General features: G+C 40.4%; 1 long non-coding RNA gene across 1 annotated transcript; it reads right to left on the bottom strand.

Moving 5' to 3' along the window:
- Nucleotides 1-5,186: 5,186 nt before the first annotated feature.
- On the bottom strand, nt 5,187-11,180 carry LOC125882158 (uncharacterized). The gene is made up of 4 exons (XR_007448313.1): nt 11,097-11,180; nt 9,633-9,726; nt 7,654-7,751; nt 5,187-7,523 (listed from the first exon to the last, which is right to left on the bottom strand). It is a non-coding gene; the product is annotated as an uncharacterized LOC125882158 (long non-coding RNA).
- Nucleotides 11,181-11,980: the final 800 nt, after the last annotated feature.

The raw sequence follows: 11,980 nt of genomic DNA on the forward strand, positions 1-11,980 counted from the left end.
TTATGCTGAGTGTCCTTCAGCTCTTGCATCACTGTCAGATTTTGAGTTTGAGCCTGGGTTAGCTCCTCTATCATGCAATCTTTCTTTCTGATGACTTCCTGAGATTTTGTCACTTCAGTTTTCAAATGCATCATCTCCTCATCCAGCTGTCTAGTGTACATGTCACCTTTCTCTTTTACCTCATGTAACTCCAGCTGGAGCGCCCTATTTTCAAACTGCAGTGTCTCCTGCACACTGACAGTCTCAGCCCTGGCTCGCTCCAACTCTTTCTCGAGGTCTTGCACATATGCCTCCATGACTGCAATATGCTCATCTTTCATTTTGACAAGCTCCTTGCTGTCACGCAGTGCTCCCCTCATCGATTCTATGGTTGTCATCTCCTCCTCCATAATGTCTCCAGGGCTGTCACTTGAACTTGCTGGTATTGCCGTGACATTCTCAGTGGCCTCTTGTGGAGACAAGCAGAGGCGATGAAACTCACCTACCTCACCGACGACCTCACTATCAGACATATTGTCTCTGTTAACGGATTTTCAAACGATTGTAGACGTTTTTAAAAAAATCCTGCACAGCTCTGTTTGTAGTTAGGACGAAATCCGGTCTGGTCTGAGCTGGGATGTCTCAGGGATTCACCCCTATTTACAGACTTTCTCTCTGTGCTCTGAAGCGTCATAAAGGACTTTCTAGATTCTAGAACGCCCGTTATGACACTTCAGAGCACATTCGCACATTTGCGCATGCGTGCGCTCGCAGTGACGTCACGCCACCTGGGAACGCATCTGGCAGCTGATTCGAACTGCGGCCATGTGTTAAATCAGAAAACTTGTTTACTTCTGTCGTGTGTGTGACATGCATGGAGCATGCTCTCCTTTATGTGAATGTCTTTTTATTTTACAGGTGTTAATAAAGTTACAGGTGTTGTGCCATTCATGTAAATATCAAAAAGCGCTTACTGCTGTAATGCCTATGCACTTTTCTTTTTTCATTTTTTAAATTTATCTTTATTAGCAAATTCCGGCATTACAAAGTAAACAAATTCAATCTACAAGCACTTCGCCAGCTTGGTCTCGTTCAAATGTACATACCTCTTCCTACTATTACTCTCATTGAGAATATAAAAACCTACATTCCTTCTATTAATACAGATTTGTAAATGTATGTAATTCTGAGACTGAAATGTGGGAACTGGAAAAAGCAGTTAAAAGTAGCCCATTTCATTGGGAAAAGCTCCAGGACAGGAAGGACTAACCACGAATTTTATAAATTCTTTTGGGAAGATATTAAGGAACTGTTATTTTATGCTATTTGGGAATGCTTTATAAATAAGGATCTGATGCCTACAATGAAACAAGGGTTAATAACACTCATCCCTAAACCAGGATAGGACAAAAAACTTATAGACAATTTAAGACCCACCACAACATTACTTAACGTTGATTGTAAACTATTTACTCATATGTTTGCCAGTAGACTAAAAGAGGGTTTGCCTCAAGTTATTAGTGAATCTCAATCTGGCTTCGTCAGAGGACGGTCTATTCACAACAACATTAGATTAATATTGGACTGATTAGACTATACAGATAAAATAGAGGATGATGGCTTAATTCTGTTCTTAGACTTTTGTAAAGCATTTGATACAACTGAACATGGTTTTATTATGGATACATTGAAATATTTTGGTTTTGGTGAACGCTTCCAGGAAGTAATTAAGACGTTATACAAAGACATAAATAGCTCAGTGCTACTACCAATGGGACATGCAGTGAGGAGGGGAATCTGTCAGGGCTGTCCAGCCTCACCTCTAATCTTTATTTTAGTTGCAAAGGTTTTGGCAATTATGATTAAACGTTCTGAAAATGTACAGCACTTAAATGTTATGGGAAGTCCTCTAATCATAAGCCAACTGGTGGATGATACTACGACTCTTCTTAAAAAATGCGAAACAACTACCACATGCTCTAAAGGTTATAACCATCTTCTGTAAAGGTTCAGGACTTCATTTAAATGTGAATAAATATGAACTGATGGCAATTCATGATCACGCCCTAATATCTACTGAAGGCATTCCAACTAAAAATGAAGTTAAATATCTGGGTATTACTGTCTCTAAGGATTTACATGATAGAGAAAAAACTAATATTTAAAGTATTTTGATGAAGAGTAAAACAATTCTGAATTTGTGGTTACAGAGGGATTTATCTATATTTGGGAGGATTTTATGATCTAAAATGGAAGCTTTATCAAGACTTATTTATCCGGCATACTCTTTGGCTATCCTGACAATATGATTAAAAACATTAACCAGATTATTTTTAATTTCATTTGGAAAAATAGACATCATTACATTAGAAAGGATGATATTGTTTAGTCAATAGAAGGAGGGGGATTGAATGCAACTACTTTGGCCCTATGAATGGAACCGTGAAGCTAAAGTGGTTAAAAAGTTTTGTCACTCAGTATGAACATCTTTGGTTTAACTTACCCTTAAAAATATTTATGGATGTTGGAATTGTTACATTTTTATTGATATGTGATTTTGAGATTAGTAAACTGCCAATTAAGTTAAGTAAATTTCACCAGCAAGTCCTCCATTATTGGAAACTAATTTATAAACACAACTTTTCTCCCCACCATACCCCATAATAAGTCTTTTTATTTCAAAGAATGGATGGAGCGAGGGATATGGTCTGTCCAACATCTTATGGATGAGAGAGGTAACATAGTGGACTTTGATGATTTTCATCACAAATATAATCTTACATGTTCCAGAAATGATTACTGGGCTGTGATTAAAGTGATTCCACAAGCTTTCATCAGTATGATTAAGGGGATTTTAATGTACACGCCTGTAACACACAAACTATTTACCCTGTCTACAGGTGGCTGTTCTTTTTTAGAGAAAACATGTAACAACAAATTTTTGAGTTCTACTCTCAGTAAAGAATACTTTCCCTTGTCTCTTGAAAGAAAGCATATTTTGCAGGAATACTCCACCTTGATTGGCAAGAGAATAAGATGTAGATTTTTTAGCTTTCCTATTCCCCCTAAAGCCAAAGAGGTACATTTTAAAACAATAAATGACATTTATCCCTGTAGTGAATTTACAAGACTGAAATTCAACCTAGACAGTAATGAATGTGCATTTTGTAAAACAGAAGCATAAACACTTGAACACCTAATGTTTTCTTGTATGATTGGGTTGGGTATCCTATAATAATGTAATGAAATTTGGGATCAACCAAGGTGGTTCACTTACAGTCACCAAGTCAGAGCCTTCCAGCGATCACCCAGAGAAGAGCAGTTACAATACAATAATCTTTATTGATACAGTAGAAAACACAATTCATAAAAGAGCGGCAGCCCTAAACAGCCACTAACGACACCCCGATCCCTCCCGAGACAGCCAAGCCGCGAGCGTGCCAACCCGCTGCCGTGGACAGACTGCCTCTTTCAATCGGAAACCCCGAGTCTCTCTCCCTGACAATCACACACACCTGTTCCCTATCACACACCTGTTCCCAGTCCGATCAGCAGCCCACGCCCATCTTCAGTCACATCACACACCCCAAGCAGGAGGCCTCATGGATGTCCCTCATTCAACTCAACTCTCCATACTTTGGCTTACTGTATAACATTTAATGTTACTATGAGGACCGTTGCGTTTATCTCATGGACGGGAAATCACATCATCTGCTTTATGTGATGTACATGCCCTTATTTGAATAACACATCCTGGTATTCCCCACACACGGGAAGCTGTTTTAAGTAGGGGGGCTGCCAATTAAATGAATGAATGAATGAATGAATGAATGAATGAGTGACATCATTGTATTTTTTTTCCTGCTGTATAGCGCATCGCACATCGCCACTCACTAGGCTGCTGACTGGCTTCCATTAGCTACACACAAATAAAACATTAAGAAGTTCTAACAAATGCAAATTTTATTAAATTTTTTAAATTTGCTGTCACCCTCCAGCATCGCAGCTCAAGTTACGCTGCGCATGTGTAATCCCCCCATGTTCGACCCCGTGTCTCAGCCTTCTCTTGAATAGCCTTGGAACCAGCGTGATGCTAAACTTCCGGGTTTTGACGTCAGCCCTGGCACACACTATAACAAAATCACTTCAAGTGCTGTCCTTGGTGCTGAAGATGCAAAAACAAACAAATGTCTGTACTCCAAAACTCACTACCTCTGACACGACGAACCAAGACAGTGTACACAGATAAAAAAACATCAGCAGAAAAACAGAAGTCCTGCAAACCAACAGCAAGCGGCGATCACCATAGCCAAATAATGTTGCATATCTGTAATAAAGAAATAAAAACAAGACAGCTGTTGGCAACCAACGCTGTTGCTGCTGCAGCCACTATTAGACTACTACTATTATCCAAACTAAATTAAAGGAAGCAAAGATTGTTTAACCTATAAGTCCGCATTATGTTGCCTTCTTTCCACAGCAAATAAATTATTTCCTTTTAACGAATGGCTCAGAGAAATGCCGTCTAGCAAAGTTAAATATTTTCACCACCATTTTAGTTATGACATAGCCTCACATATGATATTCAAGGTACACACAAGCAGGATCTCACGCACATAAAAGTGACTGGAATTAATAAACAAGCAGTAAATGCACAGTGGGGGTTATTTGTTTTGTGTATCGGCGTGACGCGCTGTGTTAATTGAGTGAATCATCCGAGCCGGACGCATGTTAATTTGAGTTTGATTTAATTTAATTACACTAAAGTTGTTCAGTTAAACTGACCATACGAGTCCTTTTTCATTTTTATACAATTTATTGCTGCATTTTGAAAGCAAAAAGAGTTACGTTTTTTGGGGGGGTTCATGTTATATCAGGGGTTTCAGCTTGGCACCATGAACCTGTGCCTCTCATAACCTGTAAAAGTAGCATTGTGACATAAGCCTCAGTTTCTGTTGTTGGCGAATTGTTACAAGCTGATGAATTCGCTGGTCAAGGCTAGGCAAAACGTTAGCACAGGTGAGATGACAGACAGATGGATGGTTTGTCTCTAACAAAATACTTTCTGTAGACGTGCTGCAAGAACAGATTAATGCTTAATATACATCTGCAGCCAGAGCGCATTGTGCTGTCAATAGGCTTTAGGTGTGGGGAATACCAGGATGTGTTATCCAAATAAGGGCATGTACGTCACATATAGTAGATGGATGTGATTTCCCGTTGATGAGATAAACGCAACTGTCCTCACAGTCCGTGCCGGCGCAGTGAGGGAGAAATGCACAGACTGCTTCGTGTTGGAAGTGCTGTGGTCCGACTAACAGGCGGTTGGACTACTGGGTATGAAATCCGACAGTCGGAATAATGGCATTAAAATGGTCGGATTAATGGGCGGTCAACATTATGGGAATAAAACGATAAAACTCGCCATAGACCTGCATGGTCAGATTAGTGGAGTTATGTGTAGTTGGAGCTATGGGAGGTCGCACTAACGCCTGGTCCCCACTGGCACCCTGGTGGGGTGGCCAGCAAATTTATAGGGGGTCCATGGCCACCCCTGGCCACCCCCTGGTGGTGCCATTGTTCATAGGTGTCAATAAAGTTACAGTGTTGTGCCGAGCTGCACGTGCACCTCTCGGGAGTGCCAGAAAATGTCTGCCTTGTAAATAACAGGGAAAAATGGGTTTGAGGAAGAGAGCAAGTTTCTCTCAGCGCAATAAAGGATGCAATATGATTATTTATGTACAGATCTGAACTGTTTGTCAGGCCTTTATCCTTCCACAAATTAAAGGCTTGGTCAGACTGAGATGGGGTAAAATTATGATTAAAACAAATTATATGTTTTAAAATTCTGATTGAGTTATGTGAGACAAAAATGTCCTCCAGCAAGTCTGGCTTTTGTGGGTCGAGTATGTTTGTTAGAGTGTTTGTAAATGTAATGGGTTTTTTTTTAGATGAAAATGAAAAGAGAAGGCTTCAACAGTACAGTCAGTAGTAGGACTGTAGACTGCAGCTGAGGTGGCTGTCTGTCTGACAGTACTGACTCCTGCCACATGGCGGTGCTCTACCTCCATGCTACTAACCCTGCATTAGTTATCCATATCACTTTAACACATTTACAGTGGTTGTGTTTAAAGTTATTTTGAATGTTTAAGAAAGTTGACTGACTCATCTGGTATTTCATAGATGTTACACATTTGACACACTGGTTAAAATGTAACATGCACCTCAAGCGATGGCACCTGAGGTGTGTGGTTCTGGAGTATATAACTGACTCAATGTTACACTCTGAGTAATCTCAGCATATTTCTAAATCTCCAATGTCATTCTTGTAATTAGTATTCCCTGTTTTGCTGGTGTTGTTGAATGTTAATGCTGATGTCAAAGCTGCTTTTATATTCAGCCAGTTTCCATATTCACTTTATAAAAAAACATATATAATCTCCTCAGTCATCCCATTGGGGATGCAGGTAACGAGGAAATGAATCTAATATGCCTCCTTTTGGCTGTAACTCGGACTATTTAAGTGCCAAGCCACCCAACAGAATACAAATGAATTTCAAGTAAGTCATCAACCATCGATATGTGTTTAAAAAGAGCTGCTGAAATTAGCAAGGATTCTTTTTTATTATTTTTGGGGGCATTTTAACCTTTAATTGACAGTACAGTTAACAGGACAGGTAAGCAAGAGGGAGGGAGGGACAGAGGGAGTGGCATGCAGCGGGGGGCCACAGGTCGGAGTCGAACCCGCACAGCTGCGGCAAAAATCTTGGCACTGAAGCGTGTGCTTTACCCAGTAAGCCGCCACCCCTTTGACATATTAATTGTTAGCGATAGTTGACATGAGGTGTTGTCAAACTGTTAGGTAAATGCCTAGTGACATAAAAATAATAGTTAGCATGTTAGCCGTTAGCCTAGATACAGCCGAGGCGCATAGTAGCGTCAGACCTCTTAAAACATGAGTGAAAGGGCATACTTCAAGTGCAAAGTTAGTCCACTAAACAAGCTTTTTTTCCACAAAGACTGCCTCATATCGTTAGGATAAATGTCAGAGAACATATAGAAAACGACATGTAAACGTGTTGTCTTACCTTACCGGTGTGCTGCCATGTTTGTTTACCATTTAGCTCTGCTTTCCAAAGCGCGGCCGAAATATCGCGAGAACAAGCAGCAATCTCATACCGTGCCTTATCTTTCCATAAGAACAGTGAAAAAAGTTTTTTAACTTCATTGAACCAGTTCTGGGGACATTTCAGTGGGACTGCAGAAGAAAAGCAAGAGAACAGAAAAGCTAATCTTGGAAATACATTCATTTTAAGTACTTCTGCCCTCCCCCACAGTGATAGCGGTAAATTTGTCCATCTCTGATAGTTTTCAGAAGCCTAGGACGGTTTAACTCAAAGATGCTATCTATTGGTGATTTAATGGTGACTCCAAGGTATTTCATGCCCTGAGACCTCCATACAATGGGGGCTGAGGTCAGATGGCCAGGGTGTGGAAGACGATTCAGTGGGATAGCCTCATTCTTGGTCCAATTGATTTTGTACCTGCAGAACAGACCAAAATCACTGATAAGTTTCAGAAGATGTGGAACTGAATGATCTGGTCTGGACAATGTAAATAAAATATCATCTGCATAAAGATTCACTTTAAATGTATAATTAAAAAGTGTGATACCAGTTATGTTCTGATTAGCCCTGATGGCACAGGCAAGGGGCTCAAGTGCTAAGGTAAAGATGACTGGAGAGGCTGGGCATCCCTGTCTGGTAGATGTGCTGGAAAGGGGGAGAGATCAATCCATTGGTTTTGACACATGCAGTTGGGTTATGAGAGAGGGCATTAATCCATTGTATACATAATGGGCCGAGTCCAAATTTATGTAAAAAATGAAATACATAAGACCACTCTATACGGTCAAAAGCCTGTTCAGCATCAAGTGAGATTGCAACAGCTGGATGTTGGGAGGATGCAGCCTCTGACATTATATGAAACAATCTTCTCATATTGTGAGCGGCATGGCGACTAGCAATAAAGCCTACTTAATCCAAGTGCATTAATGAAGAGACAACTTTCTCAAGGTGTACTGCAAGAATTTTAGCAAACATTTTATATAGTGGGGCGGCATAGCTCAATATTTTTCTAGAATCGTTCAATTTTGTGATAAAAGCACCAACTTTGGCAGATGTGTTGACAAATACATTTAGAACAAATCTGGATATTTGGGCATCAGAAACTTGCCCCCTGGTGGCCAGAACAGGCAACTGAATCCTACCTGCCCATGGAACTTATAGCCACTTATAGTCATTGTTTAACAGGCTGAGAGGATGGAAATTGCTCATTTGTATATAGTCTCTACCTGGTTTTGGCAGTAGGGAGATAACAGCTGTATTCATACTGTTAGGCATAGATTGAGTGGAGATAATGTCTTGATATAATAAGGTCAGTTTTGGAGAAAGGATGTCTTGAAAGTATTTGTAAAATTCTATACTGTAACCATCCTGTCCTGGTGCTTTACCAGCAGCGGGGCTTTAATGGCTGTCTTAACTTCCATTACATGTACATCTCTTTCCAAGTATGCCTTCTTGTCATCTTTCAGTTGTGGGAGGGTTGCATCATTGAGAAAGTCATCTATCATATTTGGATTATGGCTACATTCTGATTTATAAATGTTTGAGTAATATTTTTGAAATGCCAGATTTATTTGTTTCTGTTCACATATTAGAGATCCATTGTGATCATGTATGACAGATATTGCAGAGTTACGCTCCATTTGTTTCAATCTAAGTGCTAACATTCTACCAGCTTTATCACCAGATTCATAATACTTTCTTTTGAGACTATATAATGCAAATGAGGTTTCTTCACATGGAGAATTGCTTGTAGTTTTGTCCTGCTCAGTAACACTAAATCTTTCAATTTCTGATCATTAGGATGTCTCAAATGTTGCATTTCAAGGTTACCATGAGTTTATTTTTTCTTTGGCTTTTTTCTGTATGCTTTGCAGTGCCATAACTAATACACCACCCTCTACATGTTGCTTTAAATGCCTCCCAGATCGTCTGTATTGATGTAACAGAATTCAAGTTTATCTCAAAAAATTCAGCTGTTTTATCCCTTATCAATGACACAAATTTTTTGTCCCTTAAAAGCATGCTTTATCTGAGACCCCATTTACATTCCATCTTATCACTTTTATAGTTTTAGAGCCCATCAAACTGCTTTAGAATACCAATGTTTAAATGCAAGCATGCCATTTTAATTTTCACAAATATTCTGCACCTTAGGAGAAATAACAAAGGGTAAAAAGACAAACAGGTAGGGGGAAGACCCATCCCACCAGCTAGAATCTCCTCCTCCTGCCTCATGTGGAGCTGCGTCTCAAGTTCACTGTTGGACTTTTTTTAAATCACTTATATGAAGGAAAAGCACCTCTGTCAGTTCCTTCATACCAGCAATTTCACTTGTTTGCTTTCTTACGAGCTCATCCTTCATCCAGATAAAACTCTCAGTCTCCACTATGTGGTGCTGAAGAGCTCGCACAGCTTCCTTCAGGTCTTCAGTTTGCCCATTTTGTTCTTCTGTCTGAGCCTCTAGTCAAGCCACTTCCTCGATGAGGCTTTTGTTCTGCTCTGTCAGAAAGATTTCATTCTCCTTACCACTGCACAGAGGAACCCTCATTATAGCACACCCGGCTCATTTATGGTCTGGCTCTCTGACTGATGGTCCATGAAGCTGAACGCACCGTAAGAGCTACGATGAAACAAAACAAAAACAAAACGTTACATTTCTTTCTTAGTGTAACGTGCAGTAGGCACACTGAGCTAACCATAGACATATATACATGGACGCCGCATTGACTGTGGAGGGTGTGCCTAAAGTGCCGCCATCTTGGTACAAGGCTAGCAGACAGTGTTGCCAAGTCCGCTTATTATAAGCGACTTTGGGCTTGTTTTTCTGTAAAGTCGCTTACAAATATTGGTAGTCGCAGGGCACGGTTTTTTTGGGCTTGTTTCTAAAGCGTAGTTGCTTATTTGGGCTTGTTCCCAGCTCCATAATAAGTTGTCAAGCAGATATTTTCGATATGTTATTTTAACGTAGGATAGTTTGTCTTGCCTGTTCCCTCTGTCCCTTCCCTTTCCCCATACACACAGGAGACAGCAGAGTTTTTTTCCCACCTGCATCCTGCTTCTAATTGGCTCTGACCCTGATGGCAACGAGTACTAGCCAATCAGAGGCAGAGCAGGGTAATGTGTTTTTTTTCTAGTTAGGAAACATCAGTCCTGTAACTAAAAGAAAAAAGTTAGATGAGTGCATAAAAAGCAATAATAAATAAAGAATTTGTGAATTCAGGATGATATTTATTTGTGTTTGCAAATTTTAATTATCAGAGGTTTACTGTATAATGTACTTGGTACATCGGTCTATATTTGATATCCCATCTGTTTTCTAATGTTAAATAATGTTCAAAGGTGGTTTAACTCCCTCTTGTAGTCATTGTCCTGAAGCTCAGGGGGGAGAAAAATAAATAAACTGTGTACCGTGGGTACAGTTTTGCAAAACTGCGCACAGTTTACTTATCTGTCCACATGGATGTAAATTGACAATCTGTACCCACAGTTTAAAATCCGTCCCCACGGACTGTAAAACCGTGCACACAGTTTATTTAATTTTCTCTCACCGGAACCTAGGGGAGCTCTGTAGAAAAAGTCGCTTGTTTTGGGCTTGTTTTCACAGGCCTGGTTGCTTATTTGTCTCGTGAGATCTGGCAACACTGCTAGCAGAGTAGGTAGGGCATGTACATCTATGGAGGAAAGAGGTACTCCACAATTTGAAAGTAGAATTTATGATTTATGATCACTTTAATAGTGCAAACACGTCAATCCTCTACAGACGTAATGCGCTGTAGGAGCGAACGGCACTGTACCAAGATGGCCGCCGTGTAGGTACGTCACTCTAATGGGCAGCAGCAGTCAACGCGGCGTCTATGTCTATATGTCCTATGTCTATGGAGCCAACAGCAACATAGCGTCTTTTTTAGCGTACACATGCTCATTTAAACTCACAGGAACTATTAAAAGTATTTATAAAGTCACACAATATGAAATAAAACATAGACAAACCTTGCGCCCTCATCAGCCAGGTGCTGGACTTTAACTGCCGTTGCGAGGACGTAATTACGGTGCACACAACATACTACACTTCTCGCACACCGGAAATGAACCCCCTTCAAAATAAAAGCGCCCGCCTTTACCCTTTTAACTTCCTGGTCTTTCTTTTCAAAATAAGAGCCCGCATTTATCATTTAACTGACAAAAGCAAATTATGATAGAATGTGGCGGAGGTCATTTACACTCAACTCTTTAATCTCTGCGTCCTTACTCTCCGCCAGAGATTCAAACTGGGTCAGCTCCTCTATGGTGATGTCTTTATCTCTGATGGCTTCCTGAGATCTTTGTTCTTGATTTTTCAGTTTTAACATCTCCTCCTCCAGCATCTGCATACACGTGCCACACATGTCCTTGGCTTCATCAAACTCCTTCTTCTTCTTCGTATGATTAATGGCGGTTGGCAAGCAACTTATAGGTGCATTCTGCCACCTTCTGGACAGGAGTGTGGACCTGAATCACATAAGTAAGCCCCTTGTTATGTTAGATTTTCCTTTTTAATCCTGTTTTATCCAAAAACCTAAAAATGGCTCTGTACCCTACATCCCCAGAATTTCTTTGCAGAATTTCTTTGATATTTACTGTAATTCTATTTCTTTCTAGTGCCCTAATGAGTACCTGTCTTTCATGATGGTATTGTGGACACTGTAACATTACATGTTCCACTAGTTCTTGTGAGTTGCAATCATTACACTTAACTGAAGCATGTTTGTTGACTAGGGCGGCATGGTGGTGTGGTGGTTAGCACTCTCACCTCACAGCAAGAGGGTTGCCAGTTCGATCCCGGGCGTGGAAGCCCTTCTGTGTGGAGTTTGCATGTTCTCCCCGTGTCAGCGTGG

The sequence above is a fragment of the Epinephelus fuscoguttatus genome, linkage group LG21 (genome assembly GCF_011397635.1).
Source record: "Epinephelus fuscoguttatus linkage group LG21, E.fuscoguttatus.final_Chr_v1".
Lineage (NCBI taxonomy): Eukaryota > Metazoa > Chordata > Actinopteri > Perciformes > Serranidae > Epinephelus > Epinephelus fuscoguttatus.